A 21,356-nucleotide genomic window follows, 5' to 3' on the forward strand; every position below is an offset into this window, starting at 1 on the left:
ATGGGTTTCCTCCCACAGTCCAAAGACATGCAGGTTAGGTGGATTGGCGATTCTAAATTGTCCCTGGTGTGTGTGTGTGTCCTGCGGTGCGTTGGCCCTGCCCGGGATTAGTTCCTGCCTTGAACACTGTGTTGGCTGGGATTGGCTCCAGCGGACCCCTGTGTTCGGTTTCAACAGGTTGGAAAATGGATGGATGGAGATATATATATATATACAGTGGTGTGAAAAACTGCCCCCTTCCTGATTTCTTATTCTTTTGCATGTTTGTCACACAAAATGTTTCTGATCATCAAACACATTTAACCATTAGTCAAATATAACACACAAGTAAACACAAAATGCAGTTTTTAAATGATGGTTTTTATTATTTAGGGAGAAAAAAATATCCAAACCTACATGGCCCTGTGTGAAAAGTAATTGCCCCTGAACCTAATAACTGGTTGGACCACCCTTAGCAGCAATAACTGCAATCAAGCATTTGCGATAACTTGCAGTGAGTCTTTTACAGCGCTCTGGAGGAATTTTGGCCCACTCATCTTTGCAGAATTGTTGTAATTCAGCTTTATTTGAGGGTTTTCTAGCATGAACCGCCTTTTTAAGGTCATGCCATAGCATCTCAATTGGATTCAGGTCAGGACTTTGACTAGGCCACTCCAAAGTCTTCATTTTGGGTTTTTTTCAGCCATTCAGAGGTGGATTTGCTGGTGTGTTTTGGGTCATTGTCCTGTTGCAGCACCCAAGATCGCTTCAGCTTGAGTTGTGAACAGATGGCGGACATTCTCCTTCAGGATTTTTTGGTAGACAGTAGAATTCATGGTTCCATCTATCACAGCAAGCCTTCCAGGTCCTGAAGCAGCAAAACAACCCCAGACCATCACACTACCACCACCATATTTTACTGTTGGTATGATGTTCTTTTTCTGAAATGCTGTGTTCCTTTTACGCCAGATGTAACGGGACATTTGCCTTCCAAAAAGTTCAACTTTTGTCTCATCCACTCCACAAGGTATTTTCCCAAAAGTCTTGGCAATCATTGAGATGTTTCTTATCAAAATTGAGACGAGCCCTAATGTTCTTTTGCTTAACAGTGGTTTGCGTCTTGGAAATCTGCCATGCAGGCCGTTTTGCCCAGTCTCTTTCTTATGGTGGAGTTGTGAACACTGACCTTAATTGAGGCAAGTGAGGCCTGCAGTTCTTTAGGACGTTGTCCTGGGGTCTTTTGTGACCTCTCGGATGAGTCGTCTCTGCGCTCTTGGGGTAATTTTGGTCGGCCGGCCACTCCTGGGAGGGTTCACCACTGTTCCATGTTTTTGCCATTTGTGGATAATGGCTCTCACTGTGGTTCGCTGGAGTCCCAAAGCTTTAGAAATGGCTTTATAACCTTTACCAGACTGATAGATCTCAATGACTTCTGTTCTCATTTGTTCCTGAATTTCTTTGGATCTTGGCATGATGTCTAGCTTTTGAGGTGCTTTTGGTCTACTTCTCTGTGTCAGGCAGCTCCTATTGAAGTGATTTCTTGATTGAAACAGGTGTGGCAGTAATCAGGCCTGGGGTGGCTACGGAATTGAACTCAGGTGTGATACACCACAGTTAGGTTAGTTTTTAACAAGGGGGCAATTACTTTTTCACACAGGGCCATGTAGGTTTGGATTTTTTTCTCCCTAAATAATAAAAACCATCATTTAAAAACTGCATTTTGTGTTTACTTGTGTTATATTTGACTAATGGTTAAATGTGTTTGATGATCAGAAACAGTTTGTGTGACAAACATGCAAAAGAATAAGAAATCAGGAAGGGGGCAAATAGTTTTTCACACCACCTGTAGATATATTTTTTTTAACCTACCTTATATACTCGCGTATAAGTTGGGTCTTGAAACCCAAAAAATCGATCATAAAATCACACCCCGATTTTTACGCCCCTTCAAATATGTGATAATTTTTATTTATTTATTTATTTATTTTTTACATCTTCTTGTCTCCTCCAATCTCACACCAGTTTCTCAGACACATCGAAGTTTGTTGCAGTAATTCAGTTACCAATTTCTTTCGCAACTTCAACGATTTTTAATTTAAAACCAGCTTCATATTTTCTTTTTGAACGCTCCATCGTAGATAAGGGATGCTCTTACGATAAAGGTGTATGAGGGTGCGAGATACAAAAAACAGTGCAAACGTCGCTTCTGAATAGTTTGGGTTTTACCGTGTAGTCACGTAGGCACAATACATAGAAATAAAGGCCGTGTGCTCCGTGGTTACTCTCTCAGGTGGGTGTCAGCATATCATAATCTCTCGGACCAATAGTGTGAGTTTTCCGCATTCAACTTATACGACCAACATTATACAATACCAGAAATTATACAGTAAAATCAAGTCTCGACTGCGGGATAACTAACACGCGAGTATATACGGTAACTTTATTTATTATATTGTCTAATTTCTTTGGCTGAGGCCTTTATCCAAGGTGACTGAGCAAATTTGAGATACAATTTGTTTTTCGAATTAGAGCACAGGTAGGTGAAGTGAGTTTCTTAGGGTCACACAGTGTCAGTAACAGGAACTGAACTCACAACCTCAGGATTTGAAGTCCAAAGCCATAGCCGCTCCACCACACTGCCTGCTGATGTTGATGCTGCACATAATAAGAAATAAGCAGATTCAGAAAATGTGTGGATTGGTTGGGTGGCTGGATGGATGGATGGATGGCTGCTTCACATTTCTGCTTTAAACAAAAATAGAAAAAACTACTGAAGGGAAAGCAGTTGGTGGCATTTTGCATCTCACATTCCTTCCCTCAAGCACTTCATGGTCCTGTAAGCCAGGGCAGGTGGAGCCTCAGGGCCTAAATGTAGGGAAGCTACCATCTTGCTGAAGAAAGGAGAGCTAGGAGAGTTTGGCAGCACACTTGCTGTTAATGTAGGCCTGCCATTTTACCTGCCTTTGCATAACATACCATTATAAAACCTGCTTAATCCCATTTAGGTCACTGGGGGCCGGGGAAGCATAAGGCGCAAGGCAGGAAGCAGCACTGGTTTGGATAGTAGTTTATTGCAGGGTCTCACACAGCCACATGAGACCAGTTTCTAATTGCGCATTGACCAGACCTGTATGTCTTTGGGAATGTAGGAGAAGAGCCAAAGTATCTGAAGAAAACCCAGACAGACACTGGGAGAGCAAGCCGACTCTACAAGGCCAATGACTTGGCACAGGACATAAGAACACAGGAAATCTGACCAATGAGAGGAGACCATTCAGTCCATCAAGCCCGTTTGTTCAGCTAATGGATAAACTGTCCTAACATCTCATCCAGATTCTTCCTAAAGGATGCTGAGGTTTCTGTTTCAACTCCATGCCTCGGTAGTTTGTTCCAGATTCCCACAACTCTTTGCGTCCTAAATTCACGGGTGTCCCCGAGTATGTAATTCACCATTACGTTGAAAGAATTCTGCTGGATCTGCCTTTGAGTATTTTAAAGACCTGGATGAGGTCCCCAGGCAGGGTCCTCTACGCGAGACTAAACAGGCTTAATGCTCCGAGTCTGTCACAGTAGATGCATTTGGTCGCTCCTTTGTCTTTCCTGTAGTGTGGTGACCAGAACTGCACACAGTACACCAGATGTGGTCTCACTGGTGCATTATATAGTCTCAGCATAACATACCTCAATTTATCTTCAACAGTTTTTGCGCTATAACCTAACATTTTATTTGTCTTTTTAATCACTTCTGTGGATGGCAGTGGGTAGTGCTGGTGCCTCGCAGTTAGGAGTCCCAGGTTTGCTTTCTGGGCCCTCCCTTGTTCTTTTTTTCGCCTTATACAATTTCTCGTATTAGGAATTTGTTCGTTTTCGCATACCCCTTGGGGTCAGAACGCAGGGTCAACCATTGTACAGCACCCCTGTTAAAGGGCCTTGCTTTTGGCACTGACGGGGATTCGAACCGCCAACCTTCGGGATACAAGCGCAGACCCTCACCCTCAGAGCCACCGCTCCGCCCTAAACTCCCTGCGTGGGTTTCCTCCCACAGTCCAGAGACATGCAGGTTAGGTGCATTGGCGATTCTAAAATTGTCCCAGCCAGCTGCAAGGCAGGTGTGTGTGCACCCTGCCCGGGGTTTGTTTCCTGCCTTGCGCCCTGTGTTGGCTGGGATTTGCTCCAGCAGACCCCCCGTGACCCTGTAGTTAGGCTATAGCGGGTTGAATAATGGATGGATGGATCACATTCATTAGATCAGTGTTTCTTGAAACAGCCAAGTCTCACCCTTCTTAGTGTCTTCGAGACCCAGAATCACTGCTGATAGTCAGTCATCCAGCGGGGTCTGTGAATGTCCCTCTTGAAGAATTGCAGCTGACAGTCATAGCAGAGCAATGTCGATTGCTTAAACTGCCCACAGCGACCCCTCGCCAACTGAACGTGCCCCTTTCCCAAGTCACGACTCAAAAAGCAGGCAACATCAAATTCAAGTTTCAAAGTTTATTGTCACACGCACAGTAAGGAAACACGTTTCCCTGTACAATGAAATACTTTCTTTGCTCTGCACACCAAATGACAAAACCAACATATAAAGATAAACATAAGTAATAAGTAGCAGAGGCAGCATCGAGTATAAAAACAGAATAGAAGTGTAAAGTGCAATTGTGCAGGTAGGTGTGTGATGGACAAGTCAAATACAGTTGTGTGAGGTCGATAGAATGAGGTGGGCCACGGGTATAAACTCCAGTCAGTTATTCAGGAGTCTAATGGCCTTGGGAAAGAAAGAGTTCTTAAGCGTGGAAGTCCTGCATTTCATAGGTCTGTACCTCCTGCCTGAGGGTAGAAGTGTGAACAGTTCGTGTTGGGGGTGAGTGGGGTCCCTGAGGATCTTGTCCCTGAGGATCGAGGCAGTTCTCCTGCAGACTCTGCAGTTGTAGATGCTCTGCAAAGAGGGCAGTGGGGTCCTGGTGATCTTCTCTGCAGGCGTTTGCGGTCCATAGCAGTAGTGTTGCCGTACCACACGGTGATGCAGCTGGTCAAGATGCTCTCAACAACGCAGCTGTAAAAGTTGCCGAGGATCTTAGTCGACATACCAAACTTCCTCAGCCTCCTCAGAAAGTACAGCCGCGCTCTTGACCAGCTGTGTGGTGTTAAGTGTCCAACATGTGACCCATACTTTAAGAAACTATGACTTTGATAATGAAGATGTGTCAACGTAAATACCTATAATCTTTTTCAGAGGTTGCTTCCTGCCTGACAGGGTCTCCCATCTTGTATTTATAATTGATGCGTCTTTTGCCCACTATGACGGTGCGGGTCAGCCCCACATTACCAGGTTCCACTGGGAGCCTCTTGAACCCGACACCGTTGATAACGTAACCGGATGAGCATTGGCAGATGAGGATGTGAACACACACAAAGTAAGGTAGAGGTTAGGAGCACACACTGATACAGTGCATTGCCGCACCCACCAGTCGGGTGATACCTCAGCACCACACTACTTCGATGTAGTGGAACAGTGTGAGGTTTTTTTTTATGGTGGCTGGAGTGCCAATTCTGCCATCCACCCCCAAGTTTTTTTTCCCTGCAGGTTGGAAGGCCTACATGCAGGGATGGATGCAGATTAACGTCATACCCAGGACAGAGCAAGGGATAGTGGAAAAGTGCTCAGTGCTTTTATTAAAAAAACAGGCACAAATCAAGGTGTTCAAAAGGGTGCAGTGCTCAAAAACTCAATGAATAAATAATCCATAAAATAAAGTGCGCTTTGGAGGTTAAAATCCATAAAAAACGAGGCGTACAAAAACTACAGTGCAGGAAACTCCTTTAAAATCCACAAGTCCTTTAAAACTGATGCCTCTCCGGCTTATCTTGTTCAGATCTTGCAGCCCAGAGAGACGTCGACCAACAGGTGCCAGTCCTATGGCGTCCACGGGCAACCACCGAGCCCTGCTCCACCCGAACCGCTGTTGAGCCCGGCTCCAGCAGTGCTCTGTACTCCCACTGCTGCCGTTGGGTCCACCCGGTGAGAGTGCCTTCAGAGCATAATGGTCACGTAAAATGGGCCCCCTGCTGAGCGATGGCCACACGCTCCTCCTTGGGGCTTCGCTTCCGTTCTCTACACCAGCTTGCTTCCTTTCTGTCTCTTTCTCTTTCCTGTCTGCTTCTTCTCCTATCCCTTAACCTCTGTTCTGTTTGTCTCTACTTTTGTTCTCGCCCCCATAACCCATGCAGACTCTTTTTAAATCTAAGTGGGTGCAGGTGTGAGGACCCGCTCCCTCCATCATTGAGGCCCCTGACTGACCCACCCACCTCTGAATGTATATGCGGTATGGCCAGCCAGTGCCTCCACTAACCACGGAGCGAAACACTCTTGTGCGCCCTCGCACCCGCTCAGAACCAGCACCTACACGGGACGGGATCGCCCAGCGACACGGACCACACATCACACACACGTCTAGCACTTTGCAGCATTACGTTTACGTATTTGGCTGACGCCTTTATCCAGCTTACTTACTGTCTGCCCTTACTGCCTCTGGCATGAAGGGCAGCATAAAGTTCATCCACAGCTGTCTGTCTTTGGCCATCGTCTCCAGTGTACCCCAAGTATACAGGGTGGTCCAGATCTAATGATGCAATGCACCTCGGAAACATTGCCCGTTATCGAGAAAAGGCAAACACATCGCACCCGCTGTTCGACTGACAACCGTCTCCCTGCCATTTTGGAATGCCGGGCAGGTGCTGCCATCTATCGGCAACAAAAACATTTTTTTGTGAATTCTCTATGTAATAAACTTAATAAGTTATAGCGATCTAATTATGATCTAATTATGCCTAATGAAAATTGCATAGGGTCCTCCCTGCGTGGTGTTTGCATGTTCTCCCCGTGTCTCCTGGGTGCTCCGGTTTCCTCCGACAGTCCAAAGACACAGTGGCGATCCTAAATTGTCCATAATGTGTGTGTGTGTGTGTGCCCTGTGGTGGGCTGGTGCCCTGCCCGGGGTTTGTTTCCTGCCTTGTGCCCTGTGTTGGCTGGGATTGGCTCCAGCAGACCCCCGTGACCCTGTAGTTAGGATATAATGGGTTGGATAATGAATGGATGGATGGAAAATTTCATAATTAGATCTGGACCACCCTTTAGTTCATGGCTTTCATCTCATTCTTCACCGTTCGTCACCAGGTTGTTCTCGGTCTCCCACATTTCCTGCGCCCATCTGGTGTCCAGTGGAGTGCCGTTTTAATGATGGCATCAGCATCTCTCCTCCTCACGTGGCCCAACCACTTCCAGCGCCTCTTCATTATGGTAGTACCCCTGTCCTCTTGTTGACATTGGAAGAGGTCGAGGTTGGAGATCTTTCTGGGCCAAGGCGACTTACAACATTTATGATGCAATTAGTTATGTACCTTACTTTTGATGGGTTTTGAACCCACAACCTCAGGGTTTGAAGTCCAAAGCCTTACCCAGTGCACCACACTGCCTGCCAGTTTGAAGCAGGTTTTTGGAACTAAAAATAGAGCTTTGGCCAATCAAACCTTGCAAGAATCGTGCAAAAAAAATGGAACATCGGCCAATCGCAAGGTGTGCATTTGTCCGCTTTAGGAGATCTTGGAACCTGACCTCACCAGTTTAAACTGGTGTTCGCCCAGTAAGGAGTGGGATTCAAACCCAAGGTCCATTATGGGAGCAGCACTATGGTGGCGTCCCCTGCTTTTAAGCCAATTGTAAAAAATTTCTGTAGACATGTTTACAATGGGGCGGCGCGGTGGCGCAGTGGTAGCGCTGCTGCCTCGCAGTTAGGAGACCTGGGTTCGCTTCCCGGGTCCTCCCTGCGTGGAGTTTGCATGTCCTCCCCGTGTCTGCGTGGGTTTCCTCCCACAGTCCAAAGACATGCAGGTTAGGTGGATTGGCGATTCTAAATTGGCCCTAGTGTGTGCTTGGCGTGTGGGTGTGTTTGTGTGTGTCCTGCGGTGGGCTGGCACCCTGCCCAGGATTGGTTCCTGCCTTGTGCCCTGTGTTGGCTGGGATTGGCTCCAGCAGACCCCCGTGACCCTGTGTTCGGATTCAGCAGGTTGGATAATGGATGGATGGATGGATGTTTACAATGGGGCAGCGCTCGCAAAATCCATTGAACTCGGGAAAGACGTCTATCAATAAAATACATTATTATTATTTATTGCCCAAATGTGTGTCTTAAGGCCCATGACTTTGGTTTCCTTACCCTGGGGTGCAGAATGATGTGTGAACTCATCCTAAAATAATATCCGAGTACTTGTTGACATATGAATAGTATTGTGGAGACTTTGCAACGTCCAGTGAAGAAATGTTTACCACAAGGTGACAATTGTGCTTGAAATTTTAAAAGATGGTGTCTCCATTCTGTTATAGGCTTGAAGTCAAAGCAAAGCATTGTTGGCTTTTGCTCATTAGAACACATTCTGCGTGCTTGAATAGGCTATCATGGTCTTGCTCTGCCATTTTAGTCTAAGCTTAAAAACAAGTTTGATGGTAACAAAAGCAGAGCTCTCCTTGATGGGGGTCAGAGATAAAAAACACAATAAGCTCTCCGTGATTAGAACGAAAAGAAACACAAATGATAATTAATGTTTAGGCGACCGGGCTGTCTGTCTAACATGAGCCTTTCCTGTTGATAACAAAGGAACCCAAACCTCCCGAGCCTGCCTTTGAGACTCCATTAAACGCTGGACTTGCTTTATGAGCGCTTGGCGCTGCTGCCCTCCCAGCCGCATGAAGGGAACAATCATTTCGCTTTACTTATTGATTATGACAGGCTCTGAATAATTATGCAGCACTTATCTAGCTCGGATGCTTCTAAGCGGGTTTATACTCTTCATAGTCATTGTGCCTGCGTGGGTGGGTGATGAAGTGGGGCACGGTCCCGGACTGCTCCCTGCCTTGTGACCAGGAATGGTGACGTAAATCTAGAAACATCTTCTGTGTTAGTTAAGTTACATTGTTCTCAACTAGAAAAATCAAGGAAAAGGATCTTATATCTACTCTCTATATATAAAACCCTAAGCCTAAAAGTGTGCAAAGATTTTATGTGACGTTTTTGTGTCACGCTTATTTTAAAACCCACATATATATGTTTGGTATCATTCTTTTCAGAATTTATTAAACTTTAATGTGATGATGTTCGATTTTCTGATTGGTATTCCGGTCGCGGTTTTTAATATCAAGAAAGTTGTGGTTTTTATTTTTGACCGAGTAAACTTTTTTTCACAGGAACAAACTATCCATCCATCCATCCATTATCCAACCCACTATATCCTAACTACAGGGTCACGGGGGTCTGCTGGAGCCAATCCCAGCCAACACAGGGTGCAAGGCAGGAAACAAACCCCGGGCAGGACGCCAGCCCACCGCAGGGCACACACACACACACACACCAAGCACACACTAGGGACAATTTAGAATTGCCAATGCACTGTGACAGATTAGGGGCTCTCTCGCTCCCTTGAACCCTCAGACCACACGTCAGACACCAGGTAAAAGTCCAAAGATGAATATTTATTATAATAATAAAGTGCAAAAAGCTCCCTCCTCTCCACAATACTCCAACAATAATAACCAATAATCAATCCTCCACTCTCCCAGACGCTTAGCCACCCTGCCTCCCAACTCAGCTCAATGCTCTGGTGTTTCACTGTCCTTTTTTAGTCCTTGACCCGGAAGCGTTTCACCCTCTCTATCCATGTGACTTTGAACACTTCCCGGGTCAGATAAAAATCCTTCTTTTCTTCACCCAGGAAGCACATCGCTCCCTTTGTCCACGTGACTCTGACGTACTTCCTGGGCGTAAGGCAAATAGTCTCTGTGCCTCCCTGCAGCGTCCTCTAGCAGACCCCAAGGTATCCAACAGGGCTGAGAATAAAAACTACATTGTCCAGTATTCCCTGCTGGCATTCGGGGCACCTCCATGCTGCAGGACGGGCTCCACCTGGCGGCCTGGGGGTGTTGGCTGGGATGACATGCCAGCCATATCCCACAGCACCTAACCTGCATATCTCTAGACTGTGGGAGGAAACCCACACAGACACGGGGAGAACATGCAAACTCCACTCAGGACGCAAACCCAGGTCTCCTTACTGCGAGGCAGCAGCGCTACCCACTGCACCACCATGCCACCCCGAAACAAACTATTAAAAAAAATATATATATCCACCCATCCATTATCCAACCCACTATATCCTAACTACAGGGTCACGGGGGTCTGCTGGAGCCAACACAGGACGCAAGGCAGGAAACTAACCCCGGGCAGGGCGCCAGCCCAGCACAGGGCGCACACACACTAGGGACAGTTCAGAATCGCCAATGCACCTAACCTGCATGTCTATGGACTGAGAGAGGAAACCGGAGTACCCGGAGGAAACCCACGCAGACAACATGCAAACTCCACACAGGGAGGTCCCGGGAAGCAAACCCGGCTCTGCTAACTGTGAGGCAGCAGCGCTACCCACTGTGCCACTGTGCCACCCAGAACAAACTATTAAAAAAAATATATATATATATATATATTCATAACACCAATGTTTGTATTTAGGTGATTTAGGTGGCTTGCCCCCTAGTTTTATCTAAAATTCTTTAAAAAAAATTGCTTTCCAAATTATTGCCCATAGATTTCATAAAACATTTTGATGTCTTCTGTTCTAAGCATGCTGGGCCTGTGTACATCCTCCTCAGTTTCAGTGAGTGACGACTACATCGTAGGATATCTGAGTTTGTAGTTCTCCCATTGGGTGGAAGATTTTGTCGAAGCTGACTTTGATATAAAATGGATGAGGCCGTGAGGAGATAAGAGAGACAGTTATTCCAATAGGGGACAGGGGAGGATTAGGGGGCCAGAATGACAAAGCTGGGCAGTTCCTTTTCATCTCCACACTTCCTACCTCTGATGCAGGTTCATCTTTGTCTCGTCTGTCCACAAGCCATTTTCCCAGAATTCTGCAGGCTCTTTCTCACAAACTGCAATCTGGCCGTCCTGTTTTTGTGGCTAACTAGTGGTCTGCTTCTTGTAATGTTGGCTCCCTTATTTCTGTTCATGAGGTCTTCTGCTGATAGTCAGCTCTGACACACACCCACACACATCTGCCTCCTGAAAACTGTTTCTGAGAGGCTTTTAGAGATTTTTCTTTATTATAGTAGAGAGAGGTTAGGAGCACACGCTGAAACAGCGCATTGCCGCACTCACCACGTGACAAACCAACTCAGGACCCCAGGTTAGGACCCGAGTGCAGCCATGCGATGGGTGACACCTCAGCACCACACTAGTTCAGATGGAATGGAACCAGTGGGAGGTTTTTTATGGTGGCTGGAGTGCCAGTTCTGCCACCAAACCCCAGGTTTTCCCTGCAGGTTGGAGGGCCTACATGCAGGTGTTATTATTATTATTATTATTATTAACATTAACAACAACATGATAATAATATAATAATATATATATGTCACTTTTCTCACTACTCCAAGTGCTTAGACAGAGAGCAACCACTTCATCCACCACTAGTATGTAGCACCCACCTGGATGATGTGACGTCAGCCATTAGTGTGCCAGTACCTTCACCAGACATGAACTGTTAGGTGGTGCAGGGGTGAGAAAGATAGCCAATTAGAGACAGGGGATGATTAGGGGGCCAGAATGGACATTTTAGGCAGGACATCGGGAAACAGCCTGCTCTTTTCCAGAGAGGCCCAGGGATCTTTGCTGACCACAGAGAGTCGGTACCTTGCTTTTACGTCTCATCCGAGAGTCGGCGCTGCCATTGTCCTCACCGGTGCACTGTGGGCACACACAGACCACAGGGTAAGCGCTGGCCCCCTGCTGGCCTCACCAACACCACAACCCAGGATGGTCTTCCATCCACGTACTGGCCGGGCCTGATCATGCTTAGCTTCGGGTGGATGGCCTGTTCTGAAGTGTGGGTGGTGAGGCTTCTTTAGAATCTGTCACCTGCAGTAAGCTTTGTGAAGTGGAGACAATATAACCCAGCAGGCCCCATTTTCACAAATGTCCGTCTATTCATTTGGTGATCCTGTGTTATCCAGTTTTAGGGCTGGAACCTTTCCTAGCAGCATCGGGTACAAGAGAGTAACCAGACCCTGAAACTGCAGTAAGTGTGTTCCAGTAATAATAATATTAATTAATAATAATACTGGTGGATTCTAATAGGTGGAGCCCCAAGTTATGATCTATTACTGCCTTAATAATGAAGCAATCCACCTCATTCCCTGAACCTTTCACCTCTGTATTCCTCCTTTTGGGGAGCGCCGAAAGGAAAAATGTACAAGAACAAGCCTCGTACACTGGAATGATTACAGCAAAACACTGAACAGGAAATGGCTGCCATCACCCGTCCAATGCTGGCGGATACCATTGCCAATATGGAGGGCTGTGACGATCTGTGCTTGCAAGAAGAAGGCGACCATTTCCAACACGGAATGTGATTGGTTCGTTGATGCATCTATCACGGTACGTAACACATCATAAGTTGAGGCCCCGCCCATTAGAATCTCCCGGTACATTTTATTTATATAGCGCCTTTTGGATGGATGGATATTTAAGACTCCCAGTGTGCCGTGTAAAAAGGCAAATTGAATTGATTGGCATTAACGGGTGGCCTGGTGACACGGTGTCTAGGGATGTTGCCTCACATTCTCCAGTTCCCTGGGTTCAAACCCTGGTTGTGCCCACTGCCCGTGTCAAGAGTACACAATTCCCATAAGTCTTTGGGAGTTTTTTCCTCGGTGGGTCTGTTTTTTGTACTGTATTTTTATTAATACAGTACAATTCAATACAGTTTGTTTTTGTAGCCCAAAATCCCACAAGAAGTGCTGAAATTGGCTTTAACAGGCCCTGCCTCTTGACAGCCCTGACTCTCTAGGAAGACAAGGGAAAACTCCCAAAAAAACCCCAGTAGGAAAAAAATGGAAGAAACCTTGGGAAATGCAATTCAAAGAGAGACCCCTTTCCAGGTAGGTTGGGGGTGCAGTGGGTGTCAGAAGAAGGCGGTCAATACAATACAATACACAGAACAGAACAAATCCTCAATACAGCATAAAAATAAAAATTTTAGAAGAACGTAGCAGAATTTAACAGTAGATGATATCCCATAATATGATTTGGATTTGTTTATAGTCCTGGAGACCTCATCCATCAAGCTGCCTCCCCCATTTGGCCATTCCACGGCTGAAACGGTGCTGGGCCAGCCAATCCGATGAAAGGACCCCTCTTTCCCACGATTCCTGCGATCCTCCATCAGGGATGACTTTATCATAAGCAGGCAAAACAACTTGGCAGGTGGGCCATGGCACCAAGTGCCACATTTGAGTACAGAGAAGAGAAACAGAATAGGTGAGGATTAGTAACAAATTATAACTGTCATGTTACTTATATTTTAGCGCTAATGAATGATTAAAGAGATGCGGTCTGTACAGTTAATCAGCAGCTCTAGTCAGGGTGTGCTAAACTGAAGTAGTGAGTCTTCAGCCGGGATTTAAAGGCTGAGACCGAAGGGGCATCTCTGATAGTAGCAGGTAGACTTGTAGGGGGCCCTGTAACTAAAAGCTCGACCTCCCACTGTTATTTTATTAATCCTTGGAATCCTAAGCAGACCGGCATCTTGAGATCTTAATGTGCGCTCAGGTTTGTAAGTCATGATAAGTTTACACAAGTAAGCCAGACCTTGGCCATTTAATGCTTTATATGATAAAAGGAGGATTTTGAAATCTGCCCTAAACTTAACCGGGAGCCAGTGTAAGGATTTAAGAACTGGAGTTATGTGTTCATATTTTCTTGTTCTTGTAATAATTCTTGCAGCAGCATTTTGGATTAACTGGAGGCTTTATAGAGAACAGTTTGAACAGCCAGTGAACACCGCATTGCAGTAGTCAATCCTAGTAGAGATAAATGCATGAATTGATTTCTCAGAAATGGCTTTAATGGCTGTAAACTGACCCAGTGTGTGTTTGTGTGTGTGTGGCATCCCATTTTGCAGTTGGTTTGCCGCTGTAAGTTTGAAGTGGGTTCATCAACTAGAAGGATTTACAAGTACCTCATTGCAGTCCCGCAGAGGAGTGTGCACTTCTCAGTAACGTTACGTCCTTACAGCGCAGCGTCCTTTATGTGAGTTACCTAAAGGCTATGCAGCTGACTTTTGCATAAATAGGCCCGGGCACCGGCACAAAGCCAGCGGAGGAGCTTTTACCATCACTGAGTCTTTCAGGCTAACACCTTTTGATGGTGTTTTATTACGTAGAGGAGGGTCAAGCTGTGGCCTTTTACTTGTTCACACATATAAACAGGGCTCTTTTTGCAGCCCTTTCACCCATAAAGCAATTGATATGCTAAAAGTACGCACACAAGCACCTGTCATTATCTCCGTCTGCATACGAATGGGGATCTTCTGCGGCAGGAGCCTCAAACTCCAGACGAAAAGTGAGCAACCTACACAATCCTTAAATAAAAGAAAAAGATAAAAAAAAATGCCACCAGTGGGCACACATTTTATAAACCTCTACAAAAATGTGCCTCGTGGAAAAGCCATAGAGTGAAGAGAAAAACTTGATTTAGTGCAGTAACAAAGGATTTAACTGCTGCCCAAACAATTCGACCCCCCCCTACTCCCCAGCCCAGCCCAGCCCAGCCCCTACAGCCCACCCATATTGGTATGCTGGAAACTTCTGGGAAGGATTTGCTGCTCCTCCAGCATTCATCCGCGTCCTTTGGCGCTTAGTGTGATATGCAGTTTGTAACACGGGCTGGACCACAAATTGTGATGAATTCTTTGCTGGTTCACCGTTTTTTTTTATTAATTTTATTACAATCCATACAAAGCAATCAAGTTTTTACAAAAAGAAAAATTGAGTTAAGGACAGATCGATCCCCAACCCTGAGAGAGAGCAAGCCAAACGGTGTAAAATTTAAGGCTTGTAAACATACCTAAATTAATAAATTCTCTGTGCTTTATGAACTTATTTTAAAATATTACTGATTAGATCCTGCCATGTTTTGAAAAAAGTCTGTACAGATCCTCTAACTGAGTATTTGATTTTTTCCAATTTCAAATAATGCTGGTTCACTTTTGTCAGCTTTATGCGAGTTTGTTTATTCATCCCCACAATTTACAAAAATCTACACTTCATTAAATAAACCCTAGGAGATGAGCATATATGAGCTTTGACTCGCTCTGCCCTGACCCTGATAGGAATACAGCAGCGGCCTACAGCAGGCATGGGCCTTGTAATGAAATAACGAGGTTAAGAGACTGGGTGGATGAGTGGTATGGCCTGTAGGGTGTGCTAAAGAGTCATCCCTGAACCCAGAATGAACGTCAATACGATCAAAGATATAAAAATGGAAAGGAATAATAATAATTCTTTACATTTATATAGCGCTTTTCTCACTATGCAACGTACTTTACATAGTGAGTGGGGAGCCACTTCACCCACCGCCAATGTGTAACATCCACCTAGATGACTTGACGGCAGCCATTTTGTGCCAGTATGCTCACCACACATTTGCTGTTAGGTGGTGAAGGGGTGAGAGATAGTTACCCGATAAGAGTCAAGGGGTGATTAGAGGGGCCAGATTGACTAGGCCGAGGTGGGCAATTTAGCCAGGATATTGGGATAAACACAACAAAGTACACAAAAAATGAACAAGACTGAAATGAAGACGCCCCTGTATGTGGTTGGACTTAACTCTCCTGACTGCCCGAGAGGACACCAGTCACACTTCAGGCCACATGTCACATTACGGAGATTTTCAGTTCCTGACTTCATTTAAATAATCTTACCGAGCTTGGGGGCAGTCGTGAAGTGACCTCTAGTGGTGTCATCTGATAACCCCAACAACTCCTTCCAACCAATCTGCTGATCGACCCAAGAAAATCAAATTTGCCTCCATACACGCTACTAGATTTTCAATTAAGATGCAAACTTTAGTATCTGTTTTTCACCTTTCATCCACACTTTGCTCATTTACATGCACTTCAGTAACCCAGTCTATAAAATGTCGTGTAAACCCTCATTCCGATTAGAGAAATCGAGTTATTGGCCTGATTATCAGAGGTAGATTTCTCCGCGAATACTCGGATTATGTGGCCATGTAAACCCTTAACCGGGTTACCGTTCAGGAGTTTGTAGTCTCCACAAGTCTGTTGCACTCTGTCAGCCTGCGCATGTGTTTGCTTAACATTTGCATTCAGGAGCCACGGGTAGAAGTGTCCTCAAAATCGATTTCCAGGGGCAAATGTCTGACTGATCGCATTATTCCTTTTCCTGGATGACATACGCTGTCTCAGTATTTCAGAAATCGATGAATTTGTGTTGTTGGAAAAGAAAATCCGAACACATTTCTCCAGTTTTGATGTCACTACACTGGTTGCTTGTGTCATTCAGGATTGACTTTAAAATTCTGCTTATGGTTTATAAAGCCTTAAATAATCTCACTCCATCTTATATATCGGAATGCCTGACGCGTTATATTCCAAATCGTAACCTCAGGTCCTCAAATGAGTGTCTCCTTAGAATTCCAAAAGCTAAACTTAAAAGAAGTGGTGAGGCGGCCTTCTGCTGTTATGCACCTAAAATCTAGAATAGCTGACCGATAGAAATTCACCAGACTGATACGGTGGAGCACTTTAAAAAGCTGCTGACAACACATTACTTTAACATGGCCTTTTTATAATTTCACTTTAACTTAATACTGATACTCTGTATGTTCAATTCATCACAATAACTATTCATAGTGGCTCTAAAATCCATACTGACCCCAACTCTCTCTTCTGTTTCTTTTTCTGGTTTCTTTGTGGTGGTGGCGCAACTACTCAAAGCATCATGATGCACCAACATTGATGGACTGAAAGCCAGAAGTCTACGTGACCATCATCATCAGGGGCCTCATGTATAACGCCGTGCGTAGAACTCGCACTATAACATGGCGTAAGCACAAAAGCCGAAATGTGCTTACGCACAGAAAAATCCAGATGCAGGAATCTGTGCGTACTCCAACTTTCACGTTCTTCCGCTACATAAATCCCGATCAGCGTGAAAACTAACGCTCGTGCACGCGCATTATGAGTGCCCCCCAGTCCATGGGTGGTTTCTACCTCGATCCTGACTTGGTTCCTGCTGCTCCCGACTCCCTGACCCTGAGCAAGGCTAAGTAGGTTTCATAACGAATGGATAGATGGATGGATTTATGAGTGTCACACACTACACACTACTCTCGTGTCCACATATCTCTGCTGAAATGACAAAGGGAGACTAGGGGCTGCTGCCTACGAGTTGACGCATACACCATTACATGGTAAGTAGGGAAAGTTCACATTAAGATAACAACATAAAAGTATAGCAGTACAGTGATGGCCGCACACACACCTTGCACACACCGAGATACGCGTGTTATGTGCTGGAATCTGTCGAGTTTGTTATGTCGACTACGTCCTGTTCTACAATGATATTTTTTTTTATTAAATATTTCTTAGAAGAGGGTCCTGCTCATCTAAATAACCATCTCTTGGGAGGAGGGTATGATAGCGGCCCACGAAAGGAAGCACTTCAGGTATACCGAGCTGGCAGCGGAGTGCCAAGAGGCTGACTGGAAAGCCAGAGTTTACCTCGCGGAGGTCAGTTGCCGGGGGGCTTTGTTGACAAAGCAACAGTCCAATTGTTACATGGTATGGGAGTGGTGGGGCTCGAGCTTGAGGAAAGCCATAATGGCGCTGGGAGAAGAAAGGGAGCTACTGGCTTTGACTGCGGAGGAAAGAAATTGGTTGGGGGTCAGCACCCTAGTGAAGGCAACTGCATGGGGTGGCGGGGAATACCACTGGCACCCCCTGCCAGGAGATGTACTGGTTTAGGGGGCAAAAGATGTGTGAGCGGCGTTTTCCAGCTGACGACCCTGCAGCTGACTTAACAGCACCGGTGGAGGTGTGACAGGCTGAGGAGCCGAAGCAGGGTATACCATCTTACCTGTACAATGAACTTGCATCATGTAGTTTGTAGGGATGGCCGAGAAACAGTTTTCAATCTGATGTTTTCATGGAGAACGAAGATAACGTTTCTGATCGAATGGAGAGAATGATATAATCTATATATATCTAAAGCCAAATACCACCGACTCACTCATCACGAAATCTCCCGAACCATGAGGACTTGATATTTGGAATGTAGGTTACCCGTAGCCCATAGATGCTCGCTAAGAAACGGTTTTAAAAATTTTGTGGTCCAAACGCGAAATTTCTTATAGTTTTTTTAGACCCGTTTGTATGTCTGTCCGCTTTTCACGAGAGAACTACTTCACTGATTTAGATTGGGTTTTTTTTCTAGAATTTGCTTGAAAATTCCGGTTCATTTTGCGACTTCTCTCATCGCGCCAAGTATCAGAGTTCACTTGCGGTACCGATTTATTAGTGCAAATCTAAGAGAGACTCATCGGGCTGCGGGGCCCTCCTCACTCATGCGTCTGCCTCAGGGTGTAACTTTAACTCCGCTTAGTTAGCGAACGAGAAAACTACTTAACAGATTTAGATTTTTTTTTCTAGAATTTGCTTGAACTTTCCGGTTGATTTTGTGACTTCTCTCATTGAGCTAAGAACCATAGTTCACTTGCAGGAGTGATATATTCGCCCTAATCTGAGACAGAGGCTGCGGGCCGAGGGGAGGGGGAAGTGTGACGTCAGGAGTAGAGAGCTGGTCCGGGCCCTCCTCGCTGTCCTGTTTCACTAATACGCGGGCGAAGCCGTGGGAGATGGCTAGTTAGTCTATAAAGGAAGTAAGTAATACATTATATTTAGAATTCACTACAGTTACAGTCGGGCAAAAAAGTATTTAGTCAGCCTCCAATTGTGCAAGTTCTCCCACTTAAAAAGATGAGAGAGGCCTGTAATATGTGAGACTTGGGAACTGCAGGTCTGACATTTTGGTCAGCAACACAGGGGAGCCGCAGGGGACTGTACTTTCTCTGGTCCTGTTCAGCCAACATACATCAGACTTCCAATATGACTCGGAGTCCTGCCACGTGCACATGTTTGCTGACGACACTGCTATTGTGGGCTGCATCAGGAGTGGGCAGGAGGAGGAGTACAGAAAGTTAATCAAAGACTTTGTTAAATGGTGCGACTCAAACCACTTACATCTTAACACCAGCAAGACCAAGGAGCTGGTGGTGGATTTTAGGAGGCCCAGGCCCCTCATGGACCCTGTGATCATCAGAGGTGACTGTGTGCAGACCTATAAATATCTGGGAGTGCAGCTGGATGACAAATTGGACTGGACTGCCAATACTGATGCTCTATGTAAGAAAGGTCAGAGCAGACTATACTTTCTGAGAAGGTTGGCATCCTTCAACATCTGCAGTAAGATGCTGCAGATGTTCTACCAGACAGATGTGGTGAGTACCCTCTTCTACGCGGTGGTGTGCTGGGGAGGCAGCGTAAAGATGAAAGACGGCTCACGCCTGGACAAACTTGTTAAGAAGCAGCAATTCAGCAGGCTCTATTGTAGGAGTAAAGTTGGACAGTTTAACATTTGTGGCAGAGCGACGGGCATTAAACAAACTCCTGTCAATCATGAAGAATCCACTGCATCCACTGAACAGTGTCATCTCCAGGCAGAGGAGCAGCTTCAGCGACAGACTGCTGTCACCGTCCTGCTCCACTGACAGACTGAGGAGATCATTCCTCCGCCACACTATGCGACTCTTCAATTCCACCCGGGGGAGTAAACGTTAACATTATATAAAGTTATTGTCTGTTATACCTGCATTTTTATTACTATTTAATTTAATATTGTTTTTTTGTATCAGCATGCTGCTGCTGGATTATGTGAATTTCCCCTTGGGATTAATAAAGTCTCTATCTATCTATCTATCTATCTATCTATCTATCTATCTATCTATCTATCTATCTATCTATCTATCTATCTATCTATCTATCATATAGTGCCTTATCTATCTATCTATCTATCTATCTATCTATCTATCTATCTATCTATCTATCTATCTATCTATCTATCTATCTATCTATCTATCTATCTATTAATCATATGGTACCTTTCATATCTATCTATCTATCTATCTATCTATCTATCTATCTATCTATCTATCTATCTATCTATCTATCTATCTATCTATCTAATTTTCATCATAGGTATACCTCAACTATGAGAGACAAAATGAGAAAAAAAAAAATCCAGAAAATCACATTGTCTGATTTTTGAAGAATTTATTTGCAAATTATGGTGGAAAAAAAGTATTTGGTCAATAACAAAAGTTCATCTCAATACTTTGTAAAATATCCTTGTTGGCAATGACAGAGGTCAAACGTTTTCTGTAAGTCTTCACAAGGTTTTCACACACTGTTGCTGGTATTTTGGCCCATTCCTCCATGCAGATCTCCTCTAGAGCAGTGATGTTTTGGGGCTGTCGCTGGGCAACACGGACTTTCAACTCCCTCCAAAGATTTTCTATGGGGTTGAGATCTGGAGACTGGCTAGGCCACTCCAGGACCTTGAAATGCTTCTTACGAAGCCACTCGTTCGTTACCCGGGCGGTGTGTTTGGGATCATTGTCATGCTGAAAGACCCAGCCACGTTTCATCTTCAATGCCCTTGCTGATGGAAGGAGGTTTTCACTCAAAATCTGACAATACATGGCCCCATTCATTCTTTCCTTTACACGGATAAGTCGTCCTCGTCCCTTTGCAGAAAAACTGCCCCAAAGAATGATGTTTCCACCCTTTACAGTAGGTATGGTGTTCTTTGGATGCAACTCAGCATTCTTTCTCCTCCAAACACAACGAGTACAGTTTTTACCAAAAAGTTCTATTTTGGTTTCATCTGACCATATGACATTCTCCCAATCCTCTTCTGGATCATCCAAACTTCAGACGGGCCTGCACATGTACTGGCTTAAGCAGGGGGACACGTCTGGCACTGCAGGATTTGAGTCCCTGGCGGCGTGGTGTGTTACTGATGGTAGCCTTTGTTACTTTGGTCCCAGCTCTCTGCAGGTCATTCACTAGGTCCCCCCGTGTGGTTCTGGGATTTTTGCTCACTGTTCTTGTGATCATTTTGACCCCATGGGGTGAGATCTTGCGTGGAGCCCCAGATCGAGGGAGATTATCAGTGGTCTTGTATGTCTTCCATTTTCTAATAATTGCTCCCACAGTTGATTTCTTCACACCAAGCTGCTTACCTATTGCAGATTCAGTCTTCCCAGCCTGGTGCAGGTCTACAATTTTGTTTCTGGTGTCCTTTGGCAGCTCTTTGCTCTTGGCCATAGTGGAGTTTGGAGTGTGACTGTTTGAGGTTGTGGACAGGTGTCTTTTATATTGATAACGAGTTCAAACAGGTGCCATTAATACAGGTG

Source organism: Polypterus senegalus, chromosome 7, assembly GCF_016835505.1.
Source record: "Polypterus senegalus isolate Bchr_013 chromosome 7, ASM1683550v1, whole genome shotgun sequence".
Taxonomy (NCBI): Eukaryota; Metazoa; Chordata; class Cladistia; order Polypteriformes; family Polypteridae; genus Polypterus; species Polypterus senegalus.